Raw genomic sequence first — 10,000 nt, forward strand, 5'->3', positions numbered from 1 at the left:
TCATGACTGAGCATGGGATTGCACCTAGAAAGTTACTCTCCCAGGCACAAGTCCGGGTAAGGTTGTTTATGGAAGACCAACAGTCGCCCATGCATACCGGTCGCCACTCTCCACGCCAGCAGTGTTATCCAAGGGATAACACTTGGCACTTGTGACGTCGCAACACATTTCTACAGCTGAGTGAACTGAAGCAACGTGAAATAAAGTGTCTTGCTCAAGAACACAACACGCAACCCGGTACGGGATTCGAACTCACAGCCTCATAATTGTAAGCTCGACGCCCTAACCACTGAGTCATGCGCCTTCACACACACACACACACACACATATATATATACATATATACGCGCGCGTGTGTGAAGAACTTTCTGTTTCTCTGTTACTGTGTATTTCTGTAAAAGAACCTTTCAGATCGAAAATTTAAAATCGAAAAAGAAAAAAAAGAAAAAGAGCAATAACGAAACAGTTATATTAAAACTGCATTATTATGGCTTTCAAATCTGCTCAATATAATCGATATTGTGATTCAAAATAATCTCGAGCACCACTTTGTGTGTGTGTGTGTGTGTGTGTGTGTGTGTGTGTGTGAGTGTATGTGTGTGTGTGGTGTCGTAATTTTTATGATATTCAATCAACAAGTAATGAAGGCATTGAACGTCCGCTCGTCTGATTTCATTCAATTGTGCAATTGTATTTCGTCCATTTGTGCTAACTTTTTCATATGTACAAGTATGTGTGTGAATATGTATATATATATATATATATATATATATATATATATATATATATATATATATATATGTATATATATATATTAAGGGTACTTCTATACATAAATGCCTCATGCTAGGTGGGACTCTTAAAGTCAACTTTAAGAGTCCCTCCTTAGGTGAGGCATTTATGTTTAGTAATGACCTTAATATAAATAAATATATTGAAAGGGAATAGTTAATAAAATTTTCCCTTATGAGGTTTTTCACGCTAACTACTTGATATATATATATATATATATGTATATATATATATATATATATATATATGTATATATATATATATATATATATATATATATATATATATATATATATATATATATATATGTGTGTGTGTGTGTGTGTGTGTGTGTGTGTGTGTCCAAATACCGTACCGCATGACAGCTAACAACGTACCCACCGAAACTTAGTGTCTCGCTTAAAGAATAACTACCAGGTTTTAAAAGTAAGTACTGAGATCGACTTGTTAGAATAAACCTTTCAAGCCGGTGCCCCAGCATGGCCTCAGTCCAGTGACTGAAACAACTAAAAAGTAAAAAGGTTCACACACACACACATATATGTGTATGTATATATATATATATATATATATATATATATATATATATATTCAGTGAGAATGGTTTATATATATATATATATATATATATATATATAATACATGCATACATACAAGGTGCGATGGGTAAATTGTCACCATTTTTATATTTTTAATTTCGCACATGCGCATTTTTTGTTTTCGATTTTGTCGACTATACAGTACAGTAGGGTCAGTTGAGCATCATCTGTGAGAAAAACATTACCATGATGCAATTCAGTGAGCCAGTAATTTGGAAACGACATACTGTACTGCTTGGTATTCGCGGCCGGAAGCTCCAGTACGGGCATTTGAGAGTGTTTGCGCGTCAATCTAAGGACATGTACCGAGAGTGATAAAAATCAAACATCCAGTCATCATCATGGTGTTTGGAGTGATCACTAGTGATGGCGACATCATGAATCCATTCATCTTCTCACACGGTCTCAGACTCACGGAGACCTACATAAAGTGCCTGGAGGAGGTAGTGCTGCCTTGGGTCAAGAGGGTGGCTGCTGGAAGACCCTACGTCTGGCAACAAGACTCTGCACCATGCAACACAAGCAAGAGAACCCAGTCCTTGGTTGTCAGACAATTTCTAAAACCACATCGCTCCTAACATCTGGCCACCTAACTTTCCAAACTGCAACCCTCTTGGTTATTATGTGTGGGGCGCAGTTGAGCGAGAGACCGACAAAACTCCTTGTAACACCAAAGATGAACTGTAGGCAAGGATTATGGTAGCATTCACCAACTCAAGCAATAAAACCGTCCAGAAGAGTTGTAGGAGATTCCGAGTTGTCTAGAGACCGTGGTTGAAGCCAATGGCGATTTTATTGAATAAATTTACTCTTTAGTATTTCAAGATATTTTAATGTAATTTTGGTAAATATATCTGTTAAAATGAGATGTCAGTGTTATTTTCATTTTCGCATAATTTAGACGACAGTTTATTCACCGCACCCTGTATAATGCAAGCAAAGATTGCATGGAATAGAGAGACAAATCAATATTGTTATGTGAAGTTAGACAAGTAAAATAAGTGGCGGGAAAAAAATATTGTAGAAAACTAAAATGGAACAGCGAAACGATATATATGCTTGTATATGTGTGTGTGTTCATATATATATATATGTATATATATATATATATATATATATATATATATATATATACATACACACACAAACATATGAATGTATGTATACATAAGTATATATGCATGTATGTATATATGTGTGTGTGAATATATATATATATATATATATATATATATATATATATATATATATACACGCGCACACATACACACACACACACACACATATATATATATATATATATATATATATATATATATATATAGAGAGAGAGAGAGAGAGAGAGAGAGACAGAGAGAGAGACAGAGTGAGAGAATGAGAGAGGAGAGGGAGGGAAAGAGAAAAGCGCGTATGTGTTTGTGTGTTTAAAATTCCGGTTTTTGCACACATGCTTTTTGAAATCCTAACAAACTAAACGCAAAAGTTTCGAATCAATATCTACGGCACTCTTGTTACCGTTTACCTTTAATTGGTTCAGGAAATATACCGATTCAGAAATCAGATCGAATCAAAAGTTAAGCGCCAAGTTTGGTTGGAACACTTCCTTACTCCCCATCTTCACTCCGTCCTTGCCCTTCCCCACCTGTACTCCACAATTACTCCAGAACATATCTACAACTCCTCGAATATATGAATGTCTGCAAGGTGTTACGAGCGTAAACAAACAATACGGTGCTCCAGCATGGCTGCAGTCTAATGACTGAAACAAGTAAAAGGTAAACGAAAAAAGTAAAAGAAAACAGAAAGAAGCCACACACACACACTTATAGTGTTCCTGGGTTACTTTGGCACATGGCCAGTACTCAACTGGTACTTATTTTATCGACCCTGAAAGGATGAAATGCAAAGTCGACCCCGGTTGAATTTGAGCTCAGAACGTAAAGACGGACGAAATGCCACTAAGTATTTTGCCCGTCGTGCTATGGATTCAGTCAGCTCGCCGCCTTGTTACTAACTAATATTGGCTTCAAATTTTAGCACAAGGCCAGCAATTTCGGGGGAAAGAGTAAGTCGATTACATCGACACCAGTGTCCAGCTGATACTTTTTTATCGACCCCGGAAGAATGAAAGGCGAAGTCGACCACGGCGAAATTTGAACTCAGAACGTAAAGACGGACGAAATGCCGCTAAGCATTTCTGCCCCGTGTGCTAACGATCCTGCCAGCTGATCACCTTAACTGAGTATAAAATAATGATTTGAAATTTTGGCACAAAGCTAGCAAATATAAGGGGAGGGGTTAAGTCGATTAAATCCACTCTAGTACTCAACTGGAAATTATTTTATCGATCCCGATAGGATGAAAAGCAAAGTCGACTTCGGCGGAATTTGAACCGAGAACGCAAAAACGAATGAAATGCCGCTAAGCATTTTTCTCGGCGTGCTAACGATTCTGCCACCTCTCCGCCTTGTTACTGAGATATTAACTAGTCTAACGGAACACGGAAATTTCACATTTTACATATGCTCTTATTTGTTCTACTTTGCAGCAACGCGTCACCGCGCTGGCACAACAGACATGATTAGAATGTCGCAAGAAAGAATCGCAAGACCGAGCCAATCAGCAGGTGACCCGGGAGTAGACCAAGAGCAAGATGGTTGGGCAACATACATAGTGTCAGTTGGACACCCTTGGGAATCCAGCTGGCAAGGATAATGAATCCCATGGAAGAGATGGCTGAGGACTTTACCCCCACGACCTTCCCAGGAAACGTGGGCAGAGAAGATGAATTGATGGACTTCACCATCGTTTTATTACGCTAGAATTTCAATTATATCTTCCATCTCGTTCTACAGTTAAGCTTGTTAAAAAGTGCAATACTTGAACTCATCTCATTTTTGTTAACAGTTTCGATTTTGTCTTCGGTGTAGTTCCATAGTTAAGTTAATTCAAATTGTAATAAAACGTGCGACAATGATTATAAATTAGAGAAAACCAGATAGTCTAAAGACAGATTATGAGGAGTTACATTATATTACAGTAGATATTTCTTCATGGGTTCATCGTCGTCATGATGCAATAGGACAGTATTCCTCAAATATTGTGCGGCGGATTTTTAAAAAATCACATTTAAAATTTCACTGCAAAAATGTCCATCTTTTATCTTGTACTTGTTTCAGCCATTAGACTGCGACTATGTTGGGTCATCGCCTGGTGTATAATATGTAGGAAAAATCAAAATGGAACATGGAAACGATTAACAGGAAAAGACAAAGAATAGATAAACATGAATATCTTCTCATCAGCCATGGAAACGAGACTAAAAGTGCAATTTCGGCGCGTTTAATGTTCGAACACTTTACATAATACATATCTGAAGATTTGGACATAAATTTGGGCCTTAAGATATATAGAACACAGTGTTGCACAACTCCTACACGAGTAGATAACCTACTAAAATGCAATATTTTAAATGATGATTTGAGGTTATTATTTTAAAGTAAATTTAAGAAAAACGGGAACATTTGCAGATGGGGTGGGATTCTAAATTGAAAGTAAGGTCAAATTTACGGCACCTACACGGGTCCACCTGTTGTAGCAACTGGTTTAGTGATTAGGGTATTCGGCTAACGATCGTAACGTCGTAAGTTCGATATTCCAGTCTACTTAGCTGGCAACAAATGAGTAAGACCTGTATTTCAAAGGTCCAGCCTTGTCACATTCTGTGTCACGCGCGTCTGTGGAGTGCTCAACCACTTGCACGTTAATATCGCGAGCAGGCTGCGAATTAACTGGAACACTCATCGTCATAACCAACGGAGTGCCAACTTTTTTATGTATGTGTATGTGTTTGCTTGTGTGTGTGTGTGTGTGTGAGGGTACCTCTGCGCGCGCACGCAAAGCAGCTAAATTACAATTTTTTTTTAAACCTTTAACTCTGAAACTTTAAATAAACGTAAACGCAATCTTGTTATTAGCTACGCATAAAAAATAATAAAGAAGATTGTTCTGACATGCTTCATAATTATTAACCACTCATCTAAAGACACACACACATCCTCATTTTCTATCTACGAGGAGAACTTTCCATGTGCTTCAAATTTCACAGTCAAATTTTATTTTAAAAAAGAATAAAACTATAGTTTAGCAACTTTAATATCATTTTTCGTTCTCTACCGTTGTGTTGTACCTAAATAGTTATTAATTTTGTTTTCAGTACACAACTAACAAACGAATGGAAAGCAAATGAATCAAGATATTACAGCTAAGTTCAGGTTAGTGCCTGATTTAAATAGTAATTGCTATAAAATTCTCCTCGTAGATAAAAATAAAATAAAATGGGGGAAGGGGGACTTTGAAACACGTCATGACAAAATCTTTTCTTTCTCAACGAGCAAAGAGAATAATAAAGCATAATTGCATCTGTTTAGATGCAGCGAAAGATTAAAAAAATGTTGCTTAACTTTTAGAAATTTACCTAAAGTTTCTAAAATACTTTGTGTTACAGATATATGTATGTATGTATGTATGTATGTATGTATGTATACGTTTATGTACTCGTTTTGCAAGATGTTTGAATGTGAGATTGTGTGTTGAAACAGAATGGCAAAATGGAATAGAGACAAGACCAGAGAGAAGAGGAACACGAGGAAGAGAAATGTGTGACGAAAGAACTCTGAGAAATAAACTAATAATAATAATAATAATAATAATAATAATAATAATAATAATGATGATGATGATGATAATGGTCTCCAATTATGACACAAGACCAACAGTTCAGAGACAGAAGGTAAGTTGATTACATTGACCCCAGTGTTCAACTGGTACTTATTTCATCGACCTTGAAAGGATGAAAAGCAAAGTCAGCTAAAGCTAAAATCAAACAGTGTGCGTGTTTTCTTGGCAAAAAAAAAAAAGAAATAAATAACTGTCCCAAATATAACATGATATATATATATATATAATTGTAAGATCCAAGGATCTAGCTGTAGGAAGTTTCGAGTTGTCCGTAGTAGGTATAAAAAACATCTTTCAGGAACAAATAATAGTTTATTGGTGCAGAACAGTGGTTCTCACCCTGGGGTCCACAAAAGGTAGTACTGGAGGTGTATGAACTAAATTCAAAATTTCATATATATATATATATATATATATAAGGATAAACATAAGGGGTCCGCGGGAAAACTCATTTTAAAAAAAGGGTTGGGAACCACTGTGAAAAGGCCACGAACCACTGGTGTAGAAGGTTGTAGGTTTTTCTCATATTGAAGTTCGATAAGCTGAAAAAAGGTTTTCAACAATTCACTGTTAGCAACTAGGGTTACTATGAATGCAAATAAAAACCCAAATTGAGGGAATGGAGCAGGTAAAATCCAGGCTACATATGTTTCCTAACAACCAGAACCTCAGAAGTAATTACTGCTTCCCAGGTTCTGCTACCTAGGAAACATAGGTAGCCTAGATTTTACCTGCTCCATTCCCTCAATTTGGATTATATATATATTTCATCCACTCACACTCATTCAATCATGCTTTTGCTCGATGTGGCTGGGGTATTCTCAAGTTAATGGTCGAGGAGGGATCATCGTGGGGAGAGCCGACCAGGTCCACCAGTGTTCCCTCCGCCCCACATCCCGTGTCAGTCCTGCATCCTCCAAAATACCGAATGCACTTTCACAAGGCTCACAAACAACAGGTGGACCCGTGCAGTTTTCAAGCGGTATGCAAGAAATCGGAAGAGGGCCATTCGGGATAATTCCAAAACAATGGGAAGTCATCTTCCCATTGATTGTAAAAAAATTCAGGCCCGGCGAGTTGTAATCAGCGATGTATAAAGACACTTGAAAGTCTGGTCAGAGCACTCAGCCAGTATCTGAGGAGTACAGGATTTGATTCTCCGTAGCCATCTGCTGGCGCCCCCCCCCCACCACCACCACCACGCCTCATCTAAGGGTAAACGCCTAATCTTTATCGGCTGCTTTCACAGCTATATTGCGTTCGAAATTCACTTTCTTGTTTGTAATATATACGAGGGGTGCTGAAAAGTTCCTGATTTTAAGGGTGTCGCGAAAGGCCTGGTTGGACACCCAAACTTCCGAGTTCTTTTACAGGGCGCAAAAAAACTGAAGGACTGCTGCAATAAGTGTGTGAATCTGAAAATTAACTGATCCTCCTGTATTTTCTTTTACCCCAAACCAGGAAGTTTTCAGTACCCCTTTGTGTATCTCTGTGTCTGTGTGTGTATATATATATATATATATATATATATGTATATACTCACATACATACATACATATTTTTCAATAAGAACATTCAGAGAATAAACATCACATTCTTCGCTTCTTTCTGTAGTGGAGAGATGTGCATTCTATACAAAGACACAATCACTAACTCGCGTTACTTTGCCCCTTCAAATTCAGACGGAGTTGTAGCTGTTGTGATGCAGCGTGTTTACGGCTTTTTTTTTTTAATACTTGTCGGTGGCCACCCATCTTTAGATCGATAACTGAGAGAGAGAGAGAGAAAGAGAGCGTAACTGAAGGGCAGGGGTGAAGGTGACAAAAAAACAAACAAAAAAGAGATAAAATTAGGTAACTGTTGCTCTCCACTAACATCTTACATCTTCTAAGTTAAAATACGATGTCTGTCTCTGTCGGTCTCTTTCTGTCTGTCTCTTTCTGTCTGTCTCTTTCTGTCTGTCTCTCTCTCTCTCACACACACACACACACAGAGCTTACTATGTTCCCATTAATCCTTACTCTACAATTACAAATTTCCAATCGCAGTTGACCGCGAAATAAGCAAACACGTTTCTAGGCACGCACGCCCACACGTGTAAGGACAGGATACAGAGACATGTACAGATATATATATATATATATATATATATATATATATATATATATATGTATATATATATATATATATATATATATATATATATATATATACATATATATATATATATATATATATATATATATACATACATACATACATACATATCATCTACGGATACATAACTATACCCATGAGTATGACTGAATGTTAGCCACACACACATATACACGTGTACATAACCATAGGAAAGACATACGGAAATAGTTATACATACGTGTACGGATACATAGCCATTCACAGGTGTACAGATACACAGTTATATACACGTGTGCGGATGCATAGCTATACATACATGTACGGATATATGGCCATACACACGGATATATGGCCATACACACGGATAACGCACATGTGCAGATACGCAGCCATACAAACACGTACAGATACATAGCCATACAGACATGTACGGATACATAGCCATACACGCGCGTACGGATACATAACTATACACGCATGTACAGGTACATAGCCATACACGCGCGTACAGATATGCAGCCGCGCACACATGTACGGATACGCAGCCGTATACACGTGTACGGATACATAGTCATACGGACATGTACGGATACGTAGCAATACACGCGCGTACGGATACATAACTATACACGTGTGTACAGATACATAGCTACATATGCGCGTACGGATACGCATCCGCGCACACGTGTACGGAAACGCAGCCGTATACACGTGTACGGATACATAGCCATACACCTATGTGCGGATACGCAGCCATACACGCGTCTGCAGACACAACCATACACACGTGTACGGATATTCGCTATATCAACGATGTACGGTTATAAAACCATACACGTGAGGTATGTATAAATACATAGCCATATACAATGTTTATCTATCTATCTATCTATCTATCTATCTATCTCTCTATATATATAGTTATACACACGATGTACGGACAGCCATACACAGGGTGTGGACACCTAGCTATACACATGATGTATGTATGGTTAGTCATAAACATGGTGTACGGATACATAGACACAGTGTGCACATACATTATACACGTGTAACGTATATACACACATACATTTATAGACAGACAGACACACACATGCATACCTGGAATTCGGCTTACAGGTAGTATCAATTGGAAAGAGATGAAGCTAGAATTAGCAATTAACCTATGCAGCTAACGACATCAACACACCGTTGTTTAATGCTGCTGTACACATCATACACACAATATTCCAACAGATTATTATTTAATACTGACATACATAGAGAGAGAGAGAGGGAGAGAGAGAGAAACAGAAAGAGAGAGAGAGAGAGCATTAGATACACAGACGATATCCCTACCTACTTCTATTTGATACTGCTATATATCACCATACATATGGTACTCCCCCACATCATTAAATAATGCAGGTGTGTGTGTGTGCTAATATCTATCTATCTATCTATCTATCTATAGCACGATATCACAGCATTTAATAACGATATATATATATATATATATATATATATATATATATATATACCGACATACATATACGCGCGCGCGCATTTACATTCACAATACTCCTACATACCGCTACTTCATGTAGTTTATATGTCACTCTGAGACACTCTCCGCCACACTAATTAAGGATGTCATGTCACGAATGGAACGTCTTTGAGCATAAGACTGCTCAGGCAAGGCAGACCTGGGCCTAAACAGCCACAACCCTACCACTACCACCACCACC

General features: G+C 37.7%; 1 protein-coding gene across 1 annotated transcript in view; it reads right to left on the reverse strand.

The window, feature by feature from the left end:
* The window catches only part of LOC106877382 (uncharacterized), a 900,394-nt gene that overhangs the window by 262,665 nt on the left and 627,729 nt on the right, over positions 1-10,000 (reverse strand). The window lies entirely within an intron of this gene.

The sequence above is a fragment of the Octopus bimaculoides genome, chromosome 24 (genome assembly GCF_046866305.1).
Source record: "Octopus bimaculoides isolate indiv1 chromosome 24, ASM4686630v1, whole genome shotgun sequence".
Lineage (NCBI taxonomy): Eukaryota > Metazoa > Mollusca > Cephalopoda > Octopoda > Octopodidae > Octopus > Octopus bimaculoides.